Raw genomic sequence first — 27869 nt, forward strand, 5'->3', positions numbered from 1 at the left:
TTTTTCTGGCTGTTTAAACATTTTTGAGTGTTTTGTGTTTGAGAGGTGCCCGAGTCCCCCTGTGCCTGAAACACGTGCCCAGAGCTGCACAACAAACACAGGCAGTGCCAGCAAACGGGAGGGAGAGGTTTGCACACCCATCGATTGCGGGGCACTGACTGGCTGTGCCGTGTCTGCTGGCAGGGATCAGATCCCGTGCACAGCGCTGGGCAGGGACAGCACGAGATGCTGCTCCTCACTCGGGGCTGGCACTGGCACTGCCCGGGGCTGGGACTGGCACTGCCCGGGACTGGGACTGGCTGGGGCTGGGACTGGCACTGCCTGGGACTGGCACTGCCCGGGGCTGGCACTGGCACTGCCCGGGACTGGCACTGCCCGGGGCTGGGACTACCTGGCATTGGCACTGCCTGGGGCTGGCACTGGCTGGGGCCGGGACTGGCACTGCCCGGGACTGGCACTGCCCGGGGCTGGGACTGGCACTGCCCGGGACTGGCACTGCCCGGGGCTGGGACTGGCACTGCCCGGGGCTGGGACTACCTGGCATTGGCACTGCCCGGGACTGGCACTGCCCGGGACTGGCACTGCCCGGGACTGGGACTGGCACTACCCAGGGCTGGGACTACCTGGCATTGGCACTGCCCGGGGCTGGCACTGGCTGGGGCCGGGACTGCCCCGGGGTGTCGGGGGCCTTTTCTGTGCCCTCGTCATGCTGAGAAGAAAGTGCTGCTTTTGGGCAAACAGGGGTTTTACCTGTTTTTCTTATCACTTTCTTCAGCTATAAATCTGTTCTTTCTGATTATAGTCCCAGGTTTTACTCCAAAATTTGAACCCTCCTTCAGTCATTTCATAGTAAAACTTGGCAAAAAGCTGTCTAAGCAATGCATGGCCGAATCCTTTGTCCCTGCAAAAACAAAGACTTGTCTCACCTTACCCTTTCCATCACTTTTTTCTGCATTTGCCAAAATTTAGGATCAAATATCACTCTGTTTTGTTAGGGAAGGTTTCAGGTGAATCTCTGTTCAGAAGGTGGCAAATAAGATCCAAACTTCACCCAGTAGCTGAGAACAGAATTGTTGTTACTTCATTTTCTACCAAACCCTAAGTTCAGAAGTTAAATATCCCTTTATACTCTAACTTTCATTAGAATAATTAGTGACTTTGGTTATTAATTCACTGCACAGCCCAGCTGTGCACAGTGGGGAAATGAAACCCCAAACAAGTGATCTCAGCACTGGCATTTTGGGGACACTTTGGGAAGATACAGGTTGGGTATGTTTGGGAGCTGATATTTTTCCTCCCCTTTACCATTTCAGGAGAGTGATTTTCATCACAAACCAACATGTCAGCCAAAGCATCTACATTTTAAAAAAATATTATTTCACAGTTTTCCACAGGCACATTTGATGTAAACCCTGGAGGTGTATTCCCTGAGTACCTATTACCTCCATTTTAGGGAAATTACATTAAATTATTAGTGACAAATTTACTTGTCTGCCAATGTGTTTTTCTTGAATTTTACTACAACATCAATACTTGGCTGTTTTATATGGGCCCTCATTTACCTGTCTTTGAAGGCAGTCACCCCTCTGGGAGCTGTGCCTGTCACTAACATGCACTAGGAAGAGTCTTTAAGTTTAACATTCGCTGGTTTGAATTAGGGAAAAAAGTAAGTTGCACTTTCAAAATATGATCTGCTTCTCCAAGAAGTCCTTGTAGTGTCTTGTGGCTCTTTCTTAGACAGCAAAGCGAGTTGGAAGGGCAGAGGAGTTGTAGGTTTGGCACCATAAAGGTGCTCACCATGAGGGACTTCGACGTCCCTGAGCTGGTACATCTCGGGCGGGGGAAAGGACCAGATTGTGCTTGTTTTGTGTCTGCTCAGGAATCCAGCCTGGTGCCAAAACAAAAGCAGATGGGGAAAAGAGTCAGGCGGAGATCTGAATTCAGCAAAATTCAAATCTCTTCCAGTTGCATAAAGAAATACAGCGGTGAGGGATGTGAAAAATGATCTGGGCTTCTCTGAGCAGTCCCAGCGTGCTGGGAGCGACGGTCACTTGCTGCTTTTTTTAAATGCTGGGACTCTTTGTCTTCAATGCAATTAGTGTTACTTCCAAAAAATAAATGTTTCTGCATTCAGGTGCTGCAGTAATACCTGTGGAAGCCTCAAAAAATACCCTCCTCTTTGAAACAGAAGCATTTGCAGCCAGAGTGCAGCGAATCCCAGAACGGTTTGGATGGGGCTGCAGAGTTCAGGGGCTGTGAAACACCTTTGTGTTAGTTTGCTGATTGTTTATCCTAGGACTGAAAATAGAAAATGTGTATTATTGCCATCAGATATAATTTGATGAGGAAATTACATTCTTCAAGGACTTTCCCCTTCCAGTTTTAGATGTTGCTGAGCCAAAATTCAGTGTCAGCGCAGAATGTTTTTGCCTAAAAAGAAGGTGAGGAAGCAAAGGGGACCTTGCTGCTTCCCACAGGTTTTTTCATATGAGTTTTAAAAGAGTTTTACGCTTTTTTTGAGAGCTTGGTAGAAATTTTGGAAGGATCACTTACAGCTCTTTGTGGTAAGATTTGTGAGGAGTCCCTCCCTCCCTCCTCTGAGAGCCCCTCTGAGCAAAGGGCTCCTCTCCCTCCTACACACACCCGGGACACGGTTTGGGGGTGAGCACAGGGCAGTGCTGGGACGTGGGGCCTGGTGATCTTTGCTTCTTACAGAACCTGCTGAGAGAGAGGGGAAAGGGGGGAGCCTCTCCCTGTCCTGTTTGTTTGGGGCTCTAGCAGCCCAGCAGGGGCTGGTCATTGCCTGTCCCACTGAGCTCTCAGCACAGGGAAACCAGCAAAGTGAGGCTTCTGCTGGTGAACTGTCAGTGAAATCTGGGTGTCTGTAGGATCAGAATTTCATTTGTGTTTCCCTTCATGGTTTGCACAGTGGGTTGGTGGTGGTGAGCAGGGTGAGCCCAGTCATGCAGCAAGGCTGGATCCCTGGGACTGGGACAGGGGAGGTGACACTCAGGGCAATGATGTGCTGAGGTGCCACTGCTGCCGGGGGCTGGTTGGGCTGGGGTCACACTTACCTGGGCACAGCAGTGGCTCACATAAGTGAAACACTTCAGAACACAAGCCAGACACTTCTGAGTGGAAACACTCTGGAACAGTCACCCTGGGTGACGTCTGTAGATCCCGCTGGGAATTGTTCCTGTTCCCATTCAGAACCTGGCTCACCTCTGCAGGACAGGTCACCTACTGGACCTTCAGCCAGCTGTGCTTGTCCAGGAGAGGTGACCTCATGCTATCTGCTAAATGTTGTAAAGGAACGTATTTTTTAAATTTTGCAATACATTATTTCCTTTTTTTAGCATATAATTGCACATGCAGATGGAAGTTCATTAAAATATGTTTTCCTGCATGTCCTCTCCATTTAAATGTATGAGGAAACCTGGGTGAGAGTTGTTTCTCCTAAGCTACTTCCACTAAGCAAATACAAATCACTTAGAGGAATATCTGAAGTATCACTGAAGAGTCCTGTTAATGTGTTAAGGATTATTTTTATCTTAGGCTGGAGAACAAACAGCATAATTAGATCTGTTTGTTCTAAACCTTAGCATTTGCTTGTTCTAAACTTTCCCTCTGTCTCTGTCTTGTTCTTTTCTTTTCTTATTTGATTATCACTTGAAATACAAAGTATTTCGGGTTGTTGGTGCCACGCTCTGTCCCCTGCCTTCCTGTGTCAGGTGTTCTCTCCCTGGACCCGAACACACCCGTGTGTTTCTGCCTTGTTGGAGCTCCAGATGGAGGGTTCTGGTGACTCCAGTGGCTGCAGGAAATGGCTGGTCCTTGGGCTCCCTGAGCGTCTCCTGCTCGGAGCATCCCTGGGAGGGACTGGCGGCAGCCTTGACCTTTCTCTCCAAACCACATGGGGGTAGGGGCAGAATTAGCACCACCCAACTGCGTTTCCACTGGGTTTGACTGACAACTTTCACATTTAGAGACTCTAATCTCTTCTGGAAATATGAAATCTCTTTCTTGCAAATGTGGTCACATGTTCATGTAAATGAGATGTAAAAATTTCACCTCTCTGTGCATAACCAGATGCCTTTAAGATATTTTACTGACTTGGCTAATGCTCCTGAAAGGTCAATACAAATATTTAGCTTCTACTTTTCCTCGTGCTGTTTCACAGGTTGGCCCCGGCTTAAACTTGGAGCCATCGCACTGAATGTTTTCGGGCCTGTTTAGGCGGCTGTGGGAAGGCAGGAACAATAGGCCCGACATGCAGGAAGGTGTTGGTTATAAAAGGGCTTAAATTGGCTTTAGTGTAACTGGAAACCAAATAAATGGTGCAGGAAACTGCAGGAGGAGCTTGGGCAGGCTTTCCTGCCGCCCCAATTAGTGCCATTACCGAGGCTGATTGCGGCGTGGCCGCGGCAGCCGGGACTGATCCGCCGCGCGGCCAATCGCGCGCAGCCCTCGTTAGTCTGGCATCAATTACCGACCCGAGCCCAACTGGAATGGAAAGTAAAAACACATTGTTACCACAAATTTCATCAAGTGAATATGCTGTGTAAGGAAATAGATCAGCTATGACCTCTTTGACATTTTCCAAATGTTTGAAAGCTGAAGTTAATTCTTTGTGATGTCCTTTCATCTTGAGTTGACAACGGAGAGACCTGGAGTGGTGACAGGCCTTGTCAAGTGGCTCTGCTTTATCAAAAACAATACCCTCCAGATCTTTCAGGCCAAGTATTCTAATCTAATTGCTGTTAAAATTTTGTGTAGCTTTTCTGCCTTCCCCTGCACCATTTTTTGTGTTAAGCAGCAAACCTCCTCTTTCCCCCGCCGCTTCTTCCCCTGTGGAAGGTGTGCTGGTCCCTGGGGGTGGGCACGGTGGGTGGGAAGGGCAGCCCAGGATGCCCAGCTGGGCAGAGCAGTCTGTGCTGCACTGGTGTTTGGGAGCACACGTGTGTCCCCTTGGTCACGCGTGAGCCCGAGCGGGCCCTGAGCTGGTAATTAAGTACCTGCTCTGCTCAGCACGGCCTGTTCTCCGCTGACGTTCTCCTTCGATTCATTCTTCTCTCCTTGTGGTGATGGCTCGTCTCTTCAGGTGTGCATTTACATGCCATGTCAGTAACCCCTCACATGGGTTTTTGCTGTGTCAGTAAACATTTCTGAAAAGAAGATTTTCAAGTGTGAATTATTTATACCATATGATAAGCAAGTAGAATGTTGAAATTCAATACTAGTTCCTAAGTTTCTCTTGTGTGATTTTTCTGTCTCCTGCCCCAGCCAGGCTGGTGTTGGAAAGAGCACTTTCTTCTTTTCTGACACACTGCTAAAGGTATTTCGCACACCTAAGATGTTGTTCATTATAACCTGCTGAAAATGGAGGTGGCAGAAAGCTGAATTTCCTGGCATAATTTGAGCTAAGGGAAGACTTCAATGGCAAACAGCCGTCAGCCAAAGGTGTTGGCACCAGTTGCAAAAGCTGATTTTATTATGGTTATGAAAATTATTCCTATTTTGGACAGTCTTGGTTGTTAGGTCAGTTCTGTGAGTCCTTTGGACCATCTCACCCCCCCTGTGTTTCCCTTCGTCACCTCTGAGTTCCCTGAATATTGCAGGGATGTAGTTGGTTGCTTGGGGCATGTGGAAATCCAGGTTATGTTGCTTCTCACAAGCCTTTTTGAAGACAGAAATTAAGATATTTCAAGGATTATATTTAGAAACATGTCAGCACTGTTTACATTTAACAAAATGTAAACACGTTCTTGGGGTTTTGCATGTTTTTGTACCTCCTTTTATCAGTGACTGGCTGTGCACAGATACACGCTGTGTGTATATAATATACACAAATACATAAATACTCTGTGTCTGAAATGCTGCATCCAGAAACTCCAAAAAGGGAATTACCATTTCAAAATGGGAACTGGGTTTTCTTCCCCCTTCAAGCTGTAGAAATCCTAAATTATTTAGACTTGCTGTTTAGGATGTAATATAAATAAGTGTGGTCTAATGTGTTTCTCATTCGATACCAACTATGTGAGGTGTGAGCTTGGACTGGAGAGGAATTTGCTGTGAAATGAAACCTCCAGAGCTTTTGCTGGGGCTCAAAACCTCTTCCCTCTAAGCCTTGAAATATTCTGATTTCCTGTGCCTCCCCCTCCCACCCTCCAGTGTTCCTTAACAAGCCACTGGGTAGTGGACAAACTTCTCCTACAAAAATGAGTCCTGGCATAAGTACCTCAAAAATATATTTATTTCAGAACTGTTGAGTTCTAAGCTATGTGCATCAAGAAGGCTGATAGTTTTAGTTAGAGAACTCTTTAATGAACTGCTTCTGTAGCACAGGGCTGCTTAGCCCAGTGCCCCAAACATTCAGGGTTGCAGAGCAGTGGGAATAATGGTGTAGGATCCGCTGATTTATTCTCCTGTGAGGGATTCCAGCTAGAAGGATGAAGGGACCCAGAGTTTGGGGCTTTTTCAGTGGATGAATAGAAAAATCTTACCAAGAATTTTCTTTTGGAGGAATGTTTGCATTTTAAGTGCAGAGAAGAGGAACACAAACGTGTCTGTGAGGCTTTTTCCATGGCTGGGGTTCTTGCATTAGGCAAATACTCAGTCACAGAGTCGTCAAGGCTGGAAGAGACACCTTGAAGATATTTGAGTCCAGCCATCAACCCAGCACTGCCATAACCACCCCAGACCATGTCACCAGGTGCCATGGATATGTATGTACAGATACATACACACTGTCCTTCAATAATGGGGTTATTTCCACAAAGGAATCATTTCCCACGTGAAGCTGCACGTTTGCTTCTACCCCTAAATCAGGAATTGTCTCCAACTGCCCCGAGCCCCCCTCACTGCAGCCCCCCATTGCCAGCTGCAGTCATGGGGCTGCACAGGCTGTGCTCACACCACCTCACGGGGGAGGGCAGCCCTTGCCCAGCACATCCCAGCGCTCTTGGGGGGCGTGGAGTGGAGTTTAATTCACCTGGAGTAGCACAAACCCTCTGGAAAGAGATCCCCCGTTCCACAGAGGAGCCGTTCTCGGCACACTCTAAATACTGTACATATTTACCAAATTTAAATACATATTTACATACGTCAGATTGACCCAATTGAAGGCAATGACTCCCTTGATACCTTTTAGAGTCTATTAGGTAAATAAGCTGCTCTTGGCACAGCAGGCAGGGCTGCAGCTGGGATCGGGCTGTGGGCTGGCAGCTTCCTGGGGAAAGTGGTGCAGAGCGGGCTGGGTGGCAGCAGGGCTGGCAGGGGGAACAGGGCAGCACTGCCATGGGGTGACAGCCACACAGGGGTGACAGCCATGTAGGGGTGACAGCCACACGGGGGTGACAGCCACATGGGGGTGACAGCCATGCCAGGGTAACAGCCACACCGGGGTAACAGCCACACAGGGGTGACAGCCATGCCAGGGTAACAGCCACACAGGGGTGACAGCCACACTGGGGTGACAGCCATGTAGGGGTGACAGCCACATGGGGGTGACAGCCACACCAGGGTAACAGCCACACGGGGGTGACAGCCACACAGGGGTGACAGCCATGCCAGGGTAACAGCCACACAGGGGTGACAGCCATGCAGGGGTGACAGCCACACGGGGGTGACAGCCACACGGGAGTGACAGCCACATGGGGGTGACAGCCATGCCAGGGTAACAGCCACACCGGGGTGACAGCCACACTGGGGTGACAGCCATGCCAGGGTAACAGCCACACCGGGGTGACAGCCACACAGGGGTGACAGCCATGTAGGGGTGACAGCCACACAGGGGTGACAGCCACACTGGGGTCACAGCCACACGGGAGTGACAGCCACACTGGGGTGACAGCCATGCCAGGGTAACAGCCACACCGGGGTGACAGCCACACTGGGCTGACAGCCATGCCAGGGTAACAGCCACACTGGGGTCACAGCCACACAGGGGTGACAGCCATGCCAGGGTCACAGCCACACCTGTGTGGATGATCCATCTGCTCCATGTGGAGTCTTTTGGAGATTAGAGTCAGGAATCCACAATTCTTGTCCAAAGGCAAGTGCCTCTGGACTGTAAATACATGTATGGGGGACACTGACAGGGGCTGCTCAGCTCATTTCACTCTGCACCAATTCATCACCCCCTGGTTTACAGAGCTGTGCTACTTTTACTGATTTGCAAATTCTGGTGACCAATTGCATTTCAAACATCAGTTATTTTTATTATGTAATTTGTTTTACTGGAGCAAATAGAAAAGCCAACCCTACTTCTGAGAGCCTGTGGTCTGGTTTGAGATGTGTAGCAAGGCTGATGAAGAGAAAAACAAGGCAGCCCATGGAGCAGTGACAGTTGCTTGCTCTTGGCATGTGCCCATCTTGCTGCTGTTTAAGCTCCTTAATTCTGGTAGGGAAAAATTAAATATATCAATTCTTTTAGACAGTGAGACAAAAACTAGAAGAATTTCTGATCCTGGCACCACAGTGGATGTCAGTGGAGCAGAGACAAAGGGAGGTGCTGGGTGAAGTGAGAGCTGTGGTGTGGAGGGCTCAGAGGGCGAGGGGACACCTGTCACAGCAGTAGCATGAGGGGACAGAAGGAAACAGTCCTGACTTGGGGAAGCAGGGCAGTGTGCCAGGGTAATGCCTTCATGTCCAAATGCAAGGGAGAGGGTCCATTTGGTGGCCTGCGGGATCCAGGAGTAGGAAGTGGAGTAAGTGGAGAACTCCAAGGCCAGGGGACAGTTGTGGTGGCTGAGCAGGGACACAGAAAGGTTAGAAGGCAACATGGTTCAGAGGTATCATGATGGGAGATTATTCTGGTGCTGTATCAGTCATCCTGTTCTTCGTGAGAAATTCTGGGAGAATAAGAGTGGGGAAGGTTTGATATTAGGAGCTCACTTTGCATTCTCAAGTGGGATGTAAAAAGCTTTTCCTCTTGGGAATATCCATTACCAGTCGAGGTTCCAGACTTCCTTATTTCTGTTCCTTACTATGTTGAATTATCAGTGGCAAAAGTGTTAGAACTTCTGTGTGTGGGGTTCATTTCTGTTCATATCCAGGGCACTTGGTACCTTGACCTGTGATTTATTGTTAAAATTCTTCTGTTATATTTTAAAACTTAAAAATACCCTCATCTCATTGTGCTGCTTTGGGGAGCAATTCAGGTGGTTTGCAGGGTCACAGAATGTTACCAAGGGGAAGATCTTTGGGTTAGGGTTAGAGTAATTCCCCAAACGTGCATGTGTACCAACAGTTAGGGGTTAGATGCTGCATTAATGTCTAAGGTGAGACTGAAACACTGACCTTTCAAAAAGAGCTGTGATTTCAATATGAAAATTTGCTGCTCTGGGTGTTGATTGCCTGGCTGAATGGAAACCTGGGGGATGTAAATTAGAGAGATGGGTGAACGGAAAGAACATTCATCCCACACTGGCCTGTCAGCCACTGGAGTCTCCTCTGAGGATTCCTGTCAGCAGGGACAGGAGCCAAAGCTGTGCCTGCTCGGGGGCTGCTGAGGGACCCCCAGCCAGTGCCACCACTGGGACCAGGTGGCATTCTAGAAGGGACTTGTTCTTTCTTAAAAGACAGTTTTCCCACCTGTAGTGGCCAGAGCACAGAGCAGGCTGGGCAGGGCTCAGGTTTGTAGCACTGAGTTCACTGACACGTCCTTTCAGCAGCTCCAGTGCCCTCACACAGCCCTGGTGCCTCCTCTGGGGCAGGTGCCTCTGCTGCTCTTCCCTTTGTGTGTCCCAGTCTGCTGGAAAGGTCAGCCCAGTGCCAAAATGACATTTGTGGGTGTGATTTGTGAGGCTGGAGTAGCTTTGGGATCCCTCACACTTCAGGACTGTCCCAGCACTTGGAGTAAGAACAGGAAACTGTCCCAAAATCAATCTCTGCTGGGGGCTGTGAAGTGCAAACACAAGGAAATCCCAGGCGTCTGGGAAAGCAAACAGGACTCCAGGGGTTGTTTTGTGCTGCTCAGTAGTGGCAGTAACGTCAGGTAAAGAGGAGGTGCTTTCAGGGTTTTACCATTTCCAGAGCCGTGGGATCATTTTTCTCTCTGTGGTGAGACAAACACCCCAAAATAGTCACCTGCTCCTGCAGCCCCAGCGAGTTGTCTGGGCTTTCCCATGCAGATGGGAGTAAGATTAGGAAAAGACCAGTGAAGATTTCTTGAAATACATGTTTTCAGATGCCATTAGCTGGACCTCTCCCTTCATTATCACCAGTGTTGCTGCTGCCCTTACAGCAGTCTGGGCGAGGGCGTCCATCTGAAGCCCATGTGGTATAACCACGCATGGACTGTTGTTGCAGTGAAATACCATCAGTATGGGCTCTACAAAATGGCTTGTTAAAATTCCTCTGGGCAGATAATTCCTTCCCAAGCTGTCTCATAACACAGGCAGTGTGAAAATTGGGAATTATTAAATGGTTACCCTTAAACTTTTTGAAAACTTTGTTGTGTCAGGAAGAGCACTTACTAATGCATCACTGTTAGTCTAAAGTCTCTCTATCCAGAGCATCATGGAATCACAGAAAGGTTTGGGTTGGGGGCATCTTGTTCCACCCCCTGCCATGGGCAGGGACACCTCCCACCAGCCCAGGGTGCTCCAAGCCCTGTCCAGCCTGGCCTGGGACACTCCCAGGGATGGGGCAGCCACAGCTGCTCTGCCCAACCTGTGCCACACAGGTGAGGTCAAAGAACTCCCTCAGCTGACAGAGCCCCTGTGGACACATGCACAGGATTCCAATTCCTGCAGTGACCAGCTTGGGCTCTTTCCCCACTGCATTGTAAAGGATTTTAGCTTTGGAAGGGAACATACACAAAGTGTGTCCTCCCAAGGCAAAGTTCAAGCTGCCCAAAAGAGCTGCCCAGAGCTGGAGGGGACAGGAGGCCTGGCAGCCCCGAGTGCAGCACAGCAGGGACCTCACCTCTGTGCAGAGACTGTCCTGCAGGCTGGGCACAGACTTTAGAGACATTTAAAGGAGAAAGCTGAAGCCCAGTATCATCCCTAGGAACACGCAGGGCAGGAGGGCTCGGTGCTTTGCACTCTGCCAACGTTCCTACAATGTAATTTATTGTGAATGTTGTAAGGCAGGACGAGAACGAAAGCAACTCAACTGTCTGGAGACATGCATGTTAAAAATCCCCAAATGGGAGGGATGTTGCCTGGGTCACTGCCCATTTCACAGCCCCTGAGCAGGATGTGAGAACGCTGCTTACGGCAGAGGCTTCAGTTGCTTTTTTCCTCTCCTTTGTGATAATTCTTTATCCAAATACTGGCAGTGAATGAAACCTGCTGCAGCGAGAGTCACATTATCTATTCCTGCCCACTCTCCAGGTCCTTTGGTTGGCCTAATGTCTACTGTGCTGAGGGGTAAATATTTGACCACTCTGCTCGCCAGTGCCTCGCTGCCTCCGAGTGACCCTGCATTAATTAGTTGGGAATTTCGGGGCTTTGAATCTGATTGAATCAAAATATTGTTTTTACAAGTTGATGAAGGCTTGATTGATGTGGGTTCTGCTGATTCTTGAAAGGATTAAATTGTATGTACAGATTACAGAGTCCTGCCTGTCACTGCTTAAATGGGAATTGTTTTTTAACAACGCCAAGAGGAAACAGTGTTTTCCTTTAAATCAGAGAAAGAAAGAAGTCCCATGGTTTCCCAAGGTCTTGCTCTCCCTGTCTTTGTGGGCAGTGCATTTCATTCAATCTAAAAATAATCTTTTCAGGCTAGCCCCGTGGTTCCCTGCTCCTGCAGCTGGGCTGGGCTGTGCCCTGGCCAGCAAAGGGGTCTGGGTGCCAGCCCAGAGGGGACCCACAGCACAACCTGCCCCAGCACCTGCTGCGGCCCCTGGGCTTGCCTGGGCAACAGCAGGAATGTCTGTCCAGTCTCTTAGGCCTTCCTTTACAGAGGGAAGGGACCTCAAGGGACTCAGTAAATGCACTGAGGAGGATAAAGGGAGATGGAGTGACAATCACATGCCAATAATTGATGGCAAAAAGCCCTTTAAAATTGAGAAAGGGGAGATGCAGAGCAGCTACTCCTTAAAGGAGGACACTGGGCAATGTCCCCTTCTGCACAAATGGGATGTATTTTTAATTTATTTTCACATGCTGCTACAAAAAAAAAGGTGGATATCAAGTGAATAGATTTGCTTTTTTCATGTTACTTTAGAGCTCTGCCTACAAAAGTGCCACTTAATATCATTTCTGGTGACATTCTGGGGGTAGTGAACTGTGTGGATAGATTGCACCTTCCTGCCACTCTTGCAATCCCAAACCATAAATTATTCTTGGTTTGGTTACATATTGGGTGTCCTTCCTTGGTGGGGATCTCCATCTGATTGCTTTTGGGTCAGCCTGGGTGTTTCCATGGAGAGGGGGGTGTGTGGAGGAGCCTTTGGACACAGAGTGTTTATGAGCAGTGTCAGCTCAGAAAGGGCCCAGCAGCTCCTCTGAGATTGTGGAACTGTGGGTTGGCTTCAGGACAGTGGATTTGGGTTCCCAGGTGCAGAAGGGCAGGTTTCACTCCCTGCCCCGTGACATCACGTAGCAGATAAATGTGGCCATGGATTTTGGGCTTGGTTAAGGACACACTTTAGTGATGTGAAATAAAACGGCCTTGGGAGTCTGCCCAGTAGAAACTTCCATGGGACTAAATTCTGCTAATGATGGTAAAATAAAGTTCTTGGGGTTTGTAACTTTTCCATTAAATTCACAACTATTCTTCAGTTGACTCCCAACATCCCAAAGGAATCATTAATTAATACAGCTCTGTTTAACAGAGAGCTATTTTAAAGAACCTGAGGAATGGGTCCAAGCCCAGACTGATGGCCACACTAAAGGCTGGTGGCACATCAGTGAGGGACCCTCGGGGAGTGTCACAGCAGGACAGAGCAGGGGCTGCTCCCTGCCAGGCAGCCCCAGCCCCTCGAGCTGCCCTCGGCTCTTTGTGCTCACTGCTCTAAATCATACTGGGGTTATTCCATGAGCAGAACACGACTGCAGTGGCCAGCCCGGCTGTGCTTGGGGCTGGGCTCTCTGCCTCTAATCCCGTTAGGAGCCTGTGCTTCCCCAGGGTGCTGCTGCTCGCCAGCCACCTCCAGCACCTCAGGGGGAATATGGAGAGCCTGCTTCCATCTTAGCTCCAGCTGTGTGTGCTGCCAGCCGGGCAGGGCAGGGCTGAGGGGCTGCTGTGTGTGCTGCCAGCTGGGCAGGGCAGGGCTGAGGGGCTGCTGTGTGTGCTGCCAGCCGGGCAGGGCAGGGCTGAGGGGCTGCTGTGTGTGCTGCCAGCCGGGCAGGGCAGGGCTGAGGGGCTGCTGTGTGTGCTGCCAGCTGGGCAGGGCTGAGGGGCTGAGGGGCTGCTGTGTGTGCTGCCAGCCGGGCAGGGCTGGGGGCTGAGGGGCTGAGGGGCTGCTGTGTGTGCTGCCAGCCGGGCAGGGCTGAGGGGCTGCTGTGTGTGCTGCCAGCCGGGCAGGGGGCTGAGGGGCTGCTGTGTGTGCTGCCAGCCGGGCAGGGGGCTGAGGGGCTGAGGGGCTGCTGTGTGTGCTGCCAGCCGGGCAGGGCTGGGGGCTGAGGGGCTGAGGGGCTGCTGTGTGTGCTGCCAGCCGGGCAGGGCTGAGGGGCTGCTGTGTGTGCTGCCAGCCGGGCAGGGCAGGGCTGAGGGGCTGCTGTGTGTGCTGCCAGCCGGGCAGGGCAGGGCTGAGGGGCTGAGGGGCTGCTGTGTGTGCTGCCAGCCGGGCAGGGCTGAGGGGCTGAGGGGCTGCTGTGTGTGCTGCCAGCTGGGCAGGGCAGGGCTGAGGGGCTGCTGTGTGTGCTGCCAGCCGGGCAGGGCTGAGGGGCTGCTGTGTGTGCTGCCAGCTGGGCAGGGCAGGGGCTGAGGGGCTGCTGTGTGTGCTGCCAGCTGGGCAGGGCAAGGGGCTGAGGGGCTGAGGGGCTGCTGTATGTGCTGCCAGCCGGGCAGGGCAGGGGCTGAGGGGCTGCTGTGTGTGCTGCCAGCCGGGCAGGGCAGGGGCTGAGGGGCTGCTGTGTGTGCTGCCAGCCGGGCAGGGCTGAGGGGCTGAGGGGCTGCTGTGTGTGCTGCCAGCTGGGCAGGGCAGGGCTGAGGGGCTGCTGTGTGTGCTGCCAGCCGGGCAGGGCTGAGGGGCTGCTGTGTGTGCTGCCAGCTGGGCAGGGCAGGGGCTGAGGGGCTGCAGGGGCTGCTGTGTGTGCTGCCAGCTGGGCAGGGCAAGGGGCTGAGGGGCTGAGGGGCTGCTGTATGTGCTGCCAGCCGGGCAGGGCAGGGGCTGAGGGGCTGAGGGGTTGCTGTATGTGCTGCCAGCCGGGCAGGGCAGGGGCTGAGGGGCTGCTGTGTGTGCTGCCAGCCGGGCAGGGCAGGGGCTGAGGGGCTGAGGGGCTGCTGTGTGTGCTGCCAGCCGGGCAGGGCAGGGCTGAGGGGCTGCTGTGTGTGCTGCCAGCTGGGCAGGGCAGGGGGCTGAGGGGCTGCAGGGGCTGCTGTGTGTGCTGCCAGCCGGGCAGGGCAGGGCTGAGGGGCTGAGGGGCTGCTGTGTGTGCTGCCAGCCGGGCAGGGCAGGGGGCTGAGGGGCTGCAGGGGCTGCTGTGTGTGCTGCCAGCCGGGCAGGGCAGGGGGCTGAGGGGCTGCTGTGTGTGCTGCCAGCCGGGCAGGGCAAGGGGCTGAGGGGCTGCAGGGGCTGCTGCCTCTGCCCTGAACCTGCACGGTGGAGTCAGAGCAGACCCTCCCTGTGAGCAGTGCCCAGTGCTGATGGCCCTGCCCACAGCCCAGGGCTCCCAGTGCTGCCTCTGCGCATCCTCTGCCCTCAGGATTATGTACAATGTTTGAGAAATAGTTCTGGTTTGTACTTAAATTTGTACAAGACGGATAATGATGGTATTTACTGATTCAAGGTGTTGCCATTGATCATTTTCGTTAAGCAAATTGCCATTTGAAAACGAACACCGAGTGATTTTCATCCGGTTTTTATAACCTTGTCTTTATTCAGTGTATTTTCTTAATACATGGATATGCCCAGGTCTGTGTAACAAACAGTTCTGAAAGATAGCAAGGGACTTTAATAACAAATAAAAGAGCAGTTCCCATTCAGCCTCAAATTGCCCACAGCTAAATTCAAGGGAACGTCTCTGCAGCCGGAGCGAAGAGCAGGGATGGGTTTAATCATTTAACCTCGGGATTACAAGCCAGGACGTTTAAAAATCCAGAGCGTGGGCTTTGCTTATTGCTTGTATGAATCACGTCCCTTTACTGCCCAAACCACCCCGGCAAGTGGCGTTCCCTGTTAATGGTGGGCTCGGTGTCCCTGCTGTCAGGCTCGCCCTCGGGAAGGAAAGGGGGAAGAACAGCAAAATTGTTTAAAATAGGCACGTTTAATTTCTGTCAACAATTTGTTAATTATTGCTTTAAGAGTGAAGCTTCAGCGTGTCAGTAAATAGCACCACAAAAGGCTTTTTAAGAGACCCCAAATGAAGCTGCAAACGTTCCCCTTTCTCAGCTATCCTGCTTAGATTAAATTATTTCTCCTGCTTTTGCTGCCGAGCGAGCTGTGTCTGGTCAGATCAGAGCAGCTCAACGAAATCACAGGCAAACAGCGGCCGAGGGCAGCGGCTGCACTTGGATTCAAACTGAGCACAGCAAAGGTCCTGGTTTGTGCAATAGTCACTGAATTAAAATATCCTTCCCTTCTAAAGGCTTCCATCTCTTCTGCCTTTCCTGTGGCAAACACTGGGTTTAGAGTGTTCTTCATTTCTGCCTCCTGAAATGAAAATGAAAGAACAAAAGTCCAGGTTGAATAGATGTTTGTAAGCTGTTTATGGAAATAGTTCCTAAAGTTTAAAATTGAACCAAGGCTAATTAATATCAATACCTGCCAGGCTCTCTTACCATAAAGAACAGAAAGGCAAATCATTTTAACCAAGTGAAACAGTGTCCAAAATAAAGGTTTTGTCAGGCTGCTTTTTAAAATGGAAATGTAGTTGATTTTATTTGTCATGTTGTAAATAGTTCAAATCCAGGATTTTCACACCATTACAAAGAATCCCCATCATGGTTTCAGTCCTAAACCCCCTCTTGCTCTGCAGCAGGAGGCTCTGACTCTCCTTCTGAACTCAGGGCTATTATCAAAATTAGAAATGTCATTTTCTCCATTATTTTAATGGAAAGTTACCTTTGGAAGAATAAGTCCATTTTGACATGATATAAATGTTTTAAAATAAAAAAGCATTGAGGGAATCACAGAAACATTTTAATCTTAATTATTCATAAATAGCTACCTCAAGTCCATTTGAACAAAATGTCAGTTGACCAAGAAACATGCTTATTTTGCATGAGAAAAAAGGGTATTTGGGCTGTAAAAGGAGGATTTATCAGTGTAAATTTAACTTAAAATGAAACCTGCAAATCAGAACCAACCATCTATGATGAAAGTGCATTAACATTACAGTGTTTGCTGCTGAAAATTCAGCAATATTATGAAATTTTAAACTAACTAACTAAAAAGGAAATGGCAAAGGACTCCTCCTATTTATCAAGAATTTACCAGGAATTTTTTGATAAATTGATCAGAAATATTTGGAGGAGCTTGATCTGAAAAAAGCCCCCACATTTAAAATCTTATAGTGGTAAAGTTTTGAAAAATAACTAACACTTTTAAATATTTGAGCAGCTTTGTATTCTTTTCCCCAGCCCTGCCCTTGAGGACTGAAGTCCCCAATGGATGTTTTGATATACTGGGCACTTTGCACTTAAACATTTCCTTTCTACAAAGACATCTAGAAAAAGACATGCTATTGGATTCCTAAATGCATTTCACAGCAATTGATTGTTTTGTTCTTTTTAACTATGCAGATTAAAGTAATAAAAAAGGACTTTTTGGAGTTAGGGGAAGAATGAATTGTCCTTTCAGCCCCTCTAGAACCCATAACTCTGTTCCCGCTGCCCTGCGTGGCTGCTGCGTGTTTGGGTATCCAGGTTCCATTGGCAGACCTAATTTCAGGATACATAATGCATGATTTGGAAACCAATTTGTTATTGTAATAAAATATTTTTCGGGATGCACGGTGGTGCTGGAGAGGAGAGTGTTCAATTATACATGGCCTGTGGCCGAGCGCATTCATCTGGCGGCGAGCAGGTGAATCTCCCGGTGACCTTGGCGCTGGCGGGGAGCGCGGAATAACAATCGCGGCGGAGCGGGAATCCCACCATTTCCAAATATTAACAACTTCTTTCAAAGGAAATGCTGATTGCAGCAGTTATGGTAATGGAAACATCAGTATATCTTTCAGAGAACTTAAAAAAAAAAAAGAGCCATGATCTTAATAGGATTAAAAGCCAGGCTTTTTATTTCCAAAATGCTAATTTGTTTTCTGCATTCTGTTTTCATAGCAGGTCTTGTTAGGCAGCGCAGGGATCTAGAGGACACTGAGAGCTGCCAGAAAGGCGTGGGGAATGATAGCAGAGCTACATAAAAGGTTTCTTCTGCCAGAAATTCCCTGCTCCTCACCAGCCTGTTTCCCCTCTCTGTGAGCTGGCTGGAGAAGCCAAAGGCAGAGACGCTGGTGAGAGCGAGGGCAGAGCGCTCTGCTCTCCGTGGCTGTTTGGGGTGTTCTGCATTTATTCCTTTCCCATTAAGGAACAAACGCTGGTCATTAGAGGTGCATTAATTGCCAGAGCCTGTGACCCATGTTGGGAGATGGACTGATCCTGGGCAAGTTTGGCTGTGAAATCCCGAGCAGCCCGAGGCACCTGACACTCTGTAATCTGCTTATCTGGCCGCTTTCACAAGGGCTCTCCCTTGGCCATTCATGCCGAACAGTGGGGTGTGCAGAGGAGGCCAGAACACAGATAATAATTTACCATGTAATTTGGTTTGAGATTCCTTTGATAGGTTTCAAAACCGAAGCATCCTGCAAGAGCGCGGGGCCTTTAACACCTCTAAGCCCAGGCAGTTGGTGCTGGCGGTGCCTGTGGCGTGTGCCCAGCGGGACGGGAGTGCCCAGGGACACCAGGGCTGCCCCTCGGGGGGACCCTGGGCTGGGTGAGTGGCTGGGAGCCATCGCTGAGCCAGGGCTGCTCCTCCTGCTCCTGCAGCAGCCACAGCCGCTGCTGCTGCTGTAAGTCTGGGCAGCCCAGTGCAGGCTGATGAAAACCATTTGCAGCAATCAAGAGGGGCAGGTAATTTTGGAGGCAGATTTGTTTTGTAAATGAGGTGTTCCATTTGGGGAGCAGCACACCTGGCAGCCAGGGCTGTGCTGAGGACAGCTTGCTTTAATTCCCCCCCAGTTAAGGGATATTTCTTCAGCCCACAAACTGCTGTTTTAATGCCTTCGTGGAGGCATAAAACATAACAAAAATTCAGGGATTTTATATTCCCAACTTCAAAACTTTCATCCAAAAGGGAAAAGGATCAAAAGGAAAAGGTGGTGCATTTCATGTTCTCTTGTGGTTTTAATACTTGTTAACTGACCTATAAACTGAGTTTTCCAAGTAAAGAAATGTGAGGGAATTTTATTACAGAAAAATCTACAGCGAATCATCCCCAGCTGCTTGTAGAGATAGGAGAGGCTTTCCCAGTCCTGCTTCCCAGGGTGATGTATGGCACCTCCTCACCTTTCCTTTGTTTCCATACAACGTTCTGCATCCGTGGCCGTGTTGCTCTTATTGTTTACTGTGCTTCTGAATATTTTTTCTCATTTAGAGCAGCTGCTTTGGCCTTTCTTTTTCAGCTAAAGGAGAGAGAATCACATCAAATCATGTCATCTTTGCTTGATTATTTTATTTGGTGCAGGACAGTTAGTGTCATCTTGATGCTTAGGAGCACCTTGCGTGTCCTTGGATCCAAAGGACTTTCTGAATCCTGGCTGTAGATTTCACAGGTGATCTTGGAGCCTGTTGATGTGTTAATCATGGGGTTGTATCTGGAAGTACAGGTGCTGGTAAGCTTCTAAATCTTTAGTACTGTGAAAAAAAATATTATTATTTGGATGCTAAAAATGATGAATGCAGTGAGCAAGGCAATACCCAGAGAGATGGGTCTGAGGCCCTTTAGGCTGAATTTGAGGTTTTCTGATCTGTGTGTTGTTGTGTGTTCTGTGCATGCCCAGCACAGGAACCCTGGCAGGGGCCTCTGGGTACCACGGTAATGCAAAAAATAATAAATCATAATAATGGACAAACCATGTTGCTGTTGGAATGCACAGCCTTGTGCTGAGCACTTAAAATGGTTGTCGGGGAGCGCCGGCTCCGTCAGCTCCGTAATGGCAACCACAGCAGCTCAGGAGAGAGCCGGGCCATGAGAGCACTGCGGTGGTTGGAATAGAGAGGCAGGACAGAACGAAATGAAATCCCTGAGCTGTGCCCCAGGTGCTGTGTGACTGAGCAGGCAGCAGGAGAGGTGGGACCCGGGGCTGTCTGACCCCAGCACTGTCAGGGTTCGGAAAGCTCCGAAACCAGAAGGAAAAGAGCAGTGCAGAGCTGAGAGGGCCCTTGTGCAGGGCGAGAAGGGCTGGCGGTGTCTGCACGGCAGGGAGTGCCTGCTGGGGGGCTGGGGCTGGGGGTGATGGAGGGGATGGGGGTGATGGAGGGGATGGGGATGTGGGGCCGGGCATGGGGGGCTGGCGATGGGGGGCCGGGGATGGGGGGCCAGGTCCCGACACAGCCACACCCCAGGAGTGGCCCTGGCTCCCGTCAGACGTTCCCAGGGGTTTCTCCAGCACACCCCGGCTCTCATCCCGCCGTTGCAGTGATCCCTCAGCAGCAAACATTGCTGGAACAGCACCCATCAATTACTTGTTATATCACATACCATTTTTCAGAAGAAAACCAATTGCTAATTTTGCAAGTAGGGGACGTTACTGTGTTTATCCTCTGGCTCAGGTGACCTGGAGATTTATTTGGGTTATTAACAAAAGAGTTGGAGCTGCAGATTATGTAACAGCTTTTGGATAATTACCTGAATTAGGAATTGTTCTTTTCTTGTCCGTCCCACACAGCAAAGTGTCCCAGGTCTGTAAGTCCTGTCAGTGCCTTTCCAGGCTCTGCTGCCCAGTTTCTGTTGTATCAGGGCTGTGTTTGCAGGAAGGATTTTCTGCTTATCTGTCTGTGCTGGTGCTGGAGCTTTGCTACGGGGCAGATTCTCAAGTATCACTTAACATCAATCCATTTCCTTAAGATGGTTGATAACATGGTTTGTATTTCACAACTAATAAATAGGCCACATCTCTTAGCAAGAAAAAAGCCAACCAAAGGCCCTGCACCCAAGTCCTTGTAACACCCACATTTTGCCCTCATAGTCCTTATTTTGGAGCTCTGTGGTACTTTGGGTAAGGGAAAAATAGCGATTTCTCCTTCTGCCAGGGTCCCTGGTGAGCTGCACGTGGGGTGTGTTTGTGTGTGTGCTGTGCCAGGTACCAGCACCCTGGGTGGAACCAGGCTGGGTGTCTGCTCAGGCTGGACCTCAGAGGCACCACGGGAAGTGCCTTCAGAAGCAAAGTGCTCAGACTGAGGAATTCTTCAATTCCATGAATTTCTGAGCGATTCCCAGAACCACAGAGGGATCTGTGCTAAGTTTCTACTACTGATTTGACTAATGCTTAGTTTTACAGGTCCCTGTTTTGTGGAGCTGCTCATAGGTGGTTTCCCTTAAGATGTTCAAAAATAGCTGTGAGGTTGGACAGAAATTTGACTTTTCGGGTTTAATATTCCTCAGTTCTTCCTCAGTTATGTTGAACTTCGGTCTTATGTGGGGCTCAGAGTATTCTCTTTTCATTTTTCAAAAGAGTAGTATAAATACATTTCAGGGTACAGAAGAGGTGCTGAGGACTGTAGCTGTCATTCAGTGAGGCAGAGAAAAAGGACAATTCCAACATACCAAGAAAAATTGGAAATAAAAAAAATGTTGGTAGTCAAATACACTGCTGAAGTGTCTAAGTGAAAACATGGAGAAGAGTGAATTTTAATTCAGCTGTTTGGGGTGGTCTGTCCTCACCACTCCTGGATTTGCTGCATGGAAGTGGCAGTTTATTTTATTTTTCTTGTTTAGAGAAAGCTGCAATGCTGCAGGAGCACCCCAGGGTCACAGCGGCTGCTCCCTGCGGGCTGGGAAAGCTCTGCTGCTGTCTCAGCCCTCTCACAGGGGAAAGAACAGTAAAAAGGTTTCTGACAGACAAAACCAAGTGTTTCCTTTCCCTGAGATGAAAAGTAAAATGTAACAAGCACATTTAATTTCTCCTCTTCTAGCAGCATTTAATAAAGCGGCACCCTGCAAGGGAACAGATAATGTTTGTCTTATAAAACCCAACAGCCAGTTCCCCCTCTAAACACAGCTCTGCTGGCTGGGCTTTGTTGTGGGCCGAGGAGTGACAAGTTTGCAGATGCTCCAGCTTGTTGCCTAATCAGAGCCAGATGCTGCTCCCGGCGAGCTCTCGGTGTCACCGGCCCGGAGAGGGCACGGCCAGGATCCGCCAGGGCCCTGCTGGGCCTCCAGCCTGGCTGCACTGTGTGCTCTCGGAGCCTCTGTGTGGTTTCCATGTCGGGGGTTTGCACTGGCCAGAGAGCGCGAGCCAATGCAGAGGCAACCTGAGCGAGGCCGGTGTCCACTGGACATCTGTTTAAATTCAGCAGCCAGGCACAGACCAGCCTGTGTGCCTGTAGTTTGTTCTCGGGAAATGGCCTGCAGCAAAATGGGAGTATTTGATTTGAGAATTCATTAGATAATTCTGTACATTATACTTCAAATAATACATAGGCCTGAGAGAGTGTTTTAAGTAAAATTAAACCTTTCAGCGTGGCCGCGGCAGTTGCGGTGCAGGAGCAGAGGGACGTCCCTGCCCCTCTGAACTGCAAATTGAGTTCAATATTCTGTTTGCCTTCGTAAAAAGGTAGCAAAGGAATTTGGATTCTAGGAAGTCAGGGCTGTTTGCCTGAGATCATTATTTGGTTCAGCACCTTTCGCAGCCCTCTCCTCTCTCCCACCGACGAACGCTCAGAGCCTGGCGCTGCCATTAGCGGTGCGAGCGCTGCCTGTTTAATTGACTTGTCCCCATCTGCTCTGGAAATGGGAACTTTGCAGCTCATGTGCACTGTGGCGTGTGTTCCCTGGGTTAAACACTGTGTGACAAGGAAGGGGCTTCCCTCCCCACGCCCAGCGCTGCCAGGAGGCTCAGGCAGCTGCACAGCCTCAGACGTGTTTGCTCTTGGAGCTCCTTTCACGTGTGGAATTATCCTCGTGCTAAACCACTGCCATGTGAAACGTTCAGGACTTGCTCCTGTTTACAGAGGGATCTGCTTTCTTTCTTTCTCTCTTGAAGAAACCTGCTATGCAGTGGGTAATAAAACTAAAAATAAAGATCAGAGCCAGTGGAAATGCCGTAATGTTTCTCGGCAGAAGCATTAGAAGCTGCCCATAAACCATGAGGCATTCAGAAATTTGCACCCTATTACTGTGCCCTCCAGCCCCTCTGGAATCTCTTTTCTCCAGCAGATTTGTTTTATTCCCAACACCTCAGCACTGTAGGTTGTGCCTCTGCGCCCCGAGCTGTGACACCCTGCGGGGGATTTGTCCTGGGTCCTTCTGCTGCCTCTGCTCCAGCCTGAGTTTGAGCTCAGCTCCTGCTCCCCCGGAGCCAGAGCCGGGCTGGAATATGCACCGGCTAATGAGCAGCCTGGGAGAAGCCTCGGTCAGGTCTGTGCAGCTCAAAGTGGTGGTAACTCTGATTTATCTTGCTGTGAGGTCATATTTATGACTTTGAAGCTGTGCTTTCCCAGACCTTCTCGTGTTCTGCTCTTTGGGGTTCCGCAGGTACATCTGGGGTTTCTGGGGTTTTGGCTTTTTTTTGTCCCCAACATTGTGTGTTACTGTCTTTCCTAGAAAGCTGTTTCATTTCCAGGATTTATTTTCCCTTTGACATCTCAAATAGCAGATGTTTTTCTGTGTACATCTGGCTACTGGATTCACAGAACTACCCTCAGCCAGAATCCCCGTGAATCAGAGCCTGCCTTTCCCCCTCCCTGTTGTTTCACAGCCACTGCTCTTTGCAGAGAGGCTCTGCTTTAAGCAAGCCCCATCTCTGGGGCAGGCTGGCAGGAGGGAGGAAGGTTTGCAGACTCATCCTCCCCAAAGAAATCCTGCTGAAGAGTTCAATGAAGTCCCTCCCAAGCCCGCCCTCCCCTCTCCTCCAGCACCCTGAGCCCCCACGGGCCAGGGTTTCTCGGGAGAACAATAAACCATCTTCTCTTCTTTTGGTGCCTGTCCAGTGTGGAGAGAGAAAGATGAGGTCAAAGTGGCAGGCTGTACAGCTTGCTTTTGAGCCAAACAGATGGTGAAGGTTAAGTGACAGCTCTGTGACTGCCTCTTTTGAAGTAATTGGAGATAATTTGTATTTTGAATCAGAACTTGACCACTGTCAGAAGGGAAGAAGGTTAATATGTAAACGATTTTACATTAGCCCCTGTTTCTTGGGATTTTTGCTCCCTCCCACCCCCCCTTGGATTCTTGTTTCTATAATCCTTGCTCCAGGCTATTGGTAAGATTGTCTTTGAGCTCGGTGTGACTCGGCCTAGGCTGCAGTTGTTATGAAAGCCAACAACAGCTTATTAAGGCCAGGGATAATCTCTGCTACTGATGCATTGTTGCTTTCCTGCAGTCCAGTGACGGCACTGGAAACCAGACCTGGACATGCAGCTCTAACTGGGGAGGTTGGCAGAGAAATGCCCCAGATATGTTCCTATTTCTGAAGCTGGACCCATTTTGCAGATTATTCTGTGGCGTTAAGAAGCTCCCCCCGAACTCCTCTGATCATCAACAATGCGAATTTGAATTGGGCTCTGTCCCCTGAGATTTCTTTTTGGCCTTGAGCAGACTCCTGTTTATTTACTTAGAGTACAGAACATACCGTATGTCTTGTGTTTGCTGGTGCTTTCCTGGTGGGAAGTGAATATTTCTAGAGCCTGATTTCAAAGCGGTAGAGAGGAGCTGCCAAGTTGCTTCTCAGTGGTTCGTGTTTCTACAACAGTTCCACAGTTCAGCTTCTCCTTAAGGACCAGGATGAGTGCTGATGTGCTGGGATTTCTGTGCTCAGTCCTTTTTTGTCTAATGTGGGAACTGGAAGGACCTCGTAGGGAAAGAAGCTGTAAAGTCACCACCTTCATCCTACTCAGTGTCCCAAGGCCTTTGCCTGGGTAAGGTGAGGAGGCAGCAGTTCCACATGTGTTTAAATCCTGCAGCTCAGACTTCTGGATTTGCCAGGTGATGAATTTGAGTTTAACATGGCAGTTGGTACCAGAGACACCTGAATGCTCTGGCTGGGAGGTAACTGGGCCTTTCTGTGGGCTGGAGTCACAGAATCCGGAATGTCCTGGCTTGGCAGGGACCCCCAGGCATCACCCAAGTGCAGCCCCTGCTGGTACATGAGTAGCCTGGTGACTGTCCTGGCCCCTTTTTGCGTGCAGAACTCAGAGATGCTGGTGGAGAGGCCACCAGTGCTGAAAGTCTGGGGTATTTTTGTGCATTTAGGTGCTGTTTTCTCAGAAGCAGAGAAGGCAATATTGTATTTTATTCACATACATCAGGTTGATTATGAAACACATTTTTTCACTAACCTGAAGAAGAAAAAGGAGATAGTGGCTTGTTATTTCTGCCTTTTTCTTAACCAGGCAAAGTAAAGAAATGGTTGCAAAACCTTTAGAAGCATTCAAGTACCTCAGTGACTTTCATCAGATGTTCTCTGTACAAGAAAAAGAAAAAAAATCGTTCTATCTTTTTATTTTTACTTTGCTTTAATCTTATTTGATGATGTCTCAACAGGCTGGGACATGCTTTCTTGGATGGCAATTTCACTGCACCATATGTGTCTCTCACAAGATAGCAGAGTGAAATGAGTCTTGGCAGGAAGAGAACTAAACACATCGACAAAGAAAAGAAAAAAATTATTTACTTAACTCCCTGTTGCCTGCATACGTTTTTCCCTGGGACTGCATCTGGTACAACAATGCAAAGTTGGTTTCTCACAAATGCATGTTGGAGGCACAGTCCCACATTGATCCCTTTTTCTTGCCACCCACACTTGATATTTGGGTTTTTTCTAGTAATCCTGACTTAAATGTTTCAGTATCTAGAGGTGACCTAGCTAAGAAAAAAAGAAAATCTGGTTTTACCTGACAATTTCTGTTGAGGAGAGATGGTTCTCACTCAGCTGCAAAAAACACTCAGTCATTCTGGGGAAAAAAACCCAAAATAAAAGAAATTAGCAGTATTAAATCCCTGACCGAGCCAGGCATTGTCCCGGTGAGTGCCAGGCCTGGTGTTTGAGCTCTGTGGGGAACAGACGTGGGGTGGGCCAGGCTGAGCCCCGCGAGCTCCCAGCATGGGGGGCAATTACAGATATTTATGGTGGTTCCCAAAACATTCCAGTTTGGGCTGCTAAGGCTGGAAAATTGACACGTGGCACATTTCAGAGTAAGGACAGCGAATCTCTCAGGGTTGAAATAGTGAAAGTGTTTGAATATTGAAATCAGTCAAGCAAAGCGCTGTGTACCTGCACACACCTGAGGGGTCCCTGTGGCTGCGCTCCCACCCTGCCCCAGGGGGGGTCCCACGCAGCCAGGGAGGGGTTAACCAGCCCTGTGTGCCCCAGGGACCCTGCACGGGGCCAGCTCTGGCTCCCGGCCCCGAGGCTCCCGCATCGCTCTGTGTTTACGGTCGCGCTCGGGGACGACTCTGACCCTTCGGTAAAATCTGTATTTGTACGGTCGGATATTTAGGAGGAAAATCAATCCAGGGTCTGCAGTGACCTTGCTGGGTAGCACGGAAGTGTCTGGCAAAAAGGAGAACAGAGCAACACGCAGGTGATTTGCAAAAGATAAAATGGAAAGGGAACAAGCGGGTTTGGGGTGTTTAAGAAAATTTGCAGTTAAAAACAATGGAGTGTCACATGTAACTGTAGACACCACATGAAAAGATAGGCAAGGAGGACAAAAATCCTTTGAGGCACAACCAAGTAGAGGTTGCCATTTCAGGAGAGCATCCTGGTGAGATGAAGCCCAGGTGCAGCACTCGGGTGACAGGGGCGTGGGGCTGGGGCACAGAGAGGACTGGGATGGCACAGGATGTGCTGGGAAAGGCACCACAGTCAGGTGGACATGGAAACAGAGATTGTGTGCATGCAGCCTTCAGGGGTGTATTTGTATTTAAAACCATTTTTCCTTTGTGCTCCTTCTATTTAAAGTGGTTGGAGGGGTTTTTTTATTCTGCTTTTTTCATGGTGTCTTTTCCCAAGGTTGTAGATGTTTTATAATGTATAAACTTGACTATCACAGGGAGGCCTCAACGATTGTTGGAGTATCATTGTAATTGCTGTGTCGATTCAGAGGGGAAAGTTGAGTGACGTTTGGGAGTTCCCTGTTGCTCACACTGTGGCAGGTGTGCCCCAGACCCCGCAGGGCAGGTGTCTGTGCCCTCACAGCGCTGGCTTTTGGCTCAGCAGCCCCTCCGGGGCCGAGCTCTGTGGTCTCTGAGCTCTGGCCGTGTGTCCCCATCGCAGCCTGTGCCCCCCTGGGCCGGGCGGGCAGCACGAGCACACCCGCTCTGCCCACAGCGGGCACGGCTCTGCCCCTCACATTTTCCCAGTTACACACACATTTCCTGGCTGGCAGTGGGTGCCGGGTCCCAGCTTTTCCCTGCCAGTTCCCAGCCCTCTGCACGGCTCAGGTGCCCCGTGCCCTCGCTGGGCTGTGCGGGCAGCACCACGGGGCTGGACCAGGCGATGGAGAGGGCCCTGCATGGGGGGTGCCCATCCCCAGAGCCACATCCCGGGCACCAGGACACCTCTCGGTGCCCACGGATCACTGCCAGGGCGGGAACTGCTTCGGGAAGGAGGCAGTGAAGTGTGGGAATGACGCAGAATCGGGAATTTCCACAGAAGTTTTAGGGATCCAAAGGGAAAGGCAAGTCAGGAGGAACTTCTGTGCCCCACATTTGGAGAAGCCTGTTCTGCTCCTCCTACTAAATGAAAATATTTATATAAAATATACATTGGTTGTATTCCTACATACTCCCCGTGGGAATGGATGTGCAGCGATCCCTGTGCCGGAGCTGGGCAGGGAGAGCCGTGAGGTGGGCGAGGCTCCGGCAGCGGGGCCGGCGCCCCCCGGACACGGAGCCCCTTCTGCACACACAGGGCTTCCTTCTTCCTACCCGGCGTTCCCTTTCACCTGCTGATAAACTAAATTATTCCTTATCTCCAGCCCGCCTGCCTCCTGCCCTGGGATGGTCACTCCCGGAGAATTCCAGGCTGTTTGTAGTGTCTTAAAGTAACAGATCTTGCAGAGAGAAACAGGAGTGGGCATTCTTAATTTTATGTATTGCTTTAATCACAGTGAAAATTACTGTGACATATATATATGTGTGTGTATATATATATATATACACAAACAAAACATTCCGACTCACTGAGCAAACGCTGTTACCTTGGGGGCAGAAGAAAACCCTCTTGCTGTTGGATTCATCTGAATGCAACATTAACTGAGTTAGTCAGAAACGTGTCACAAAACTGTTGTGGCTTTTTCAATGTCTTTTTAAAAATATCTTGAAATTCGAGTGTATTCTGCGGCTTAGACAATGCATTAGTGCCAAAAAGGATGTTTCTTTTGTTAAAAGCTATTAAGGTTGAACTGAAAATACAAATCAGATTGGAATAATCTGGATTATACTTACATTTTCTTTAGCTGTGTTGCTTTTTGTTGACTGTTATGTTAAAAGAAAATCTCCAGGTTTAATGTTTTTTATTGATAAAATACTTAATATAAGAGGTAGGTTTTATTTAAATTAATTTTAGAAATATTATTTAGCTATTGAAAAATTG

The sequence above is a fragment of the Pithys albifrons genome, chromosome 12 (genome assembly GCF_047495875.1).
Source record: "Pithys albifrons albifrons isolate INPA30051 chromosome 12, PitAlb_v1, whole genome shotgun sequence".
Taxonomy (NCBI): domain Eukaryota; kingdom Metazoa; phylum Chordata; class Aves; order Passeriformes; family Thamnophilidae; genus Pithys; species Pithys albifrons.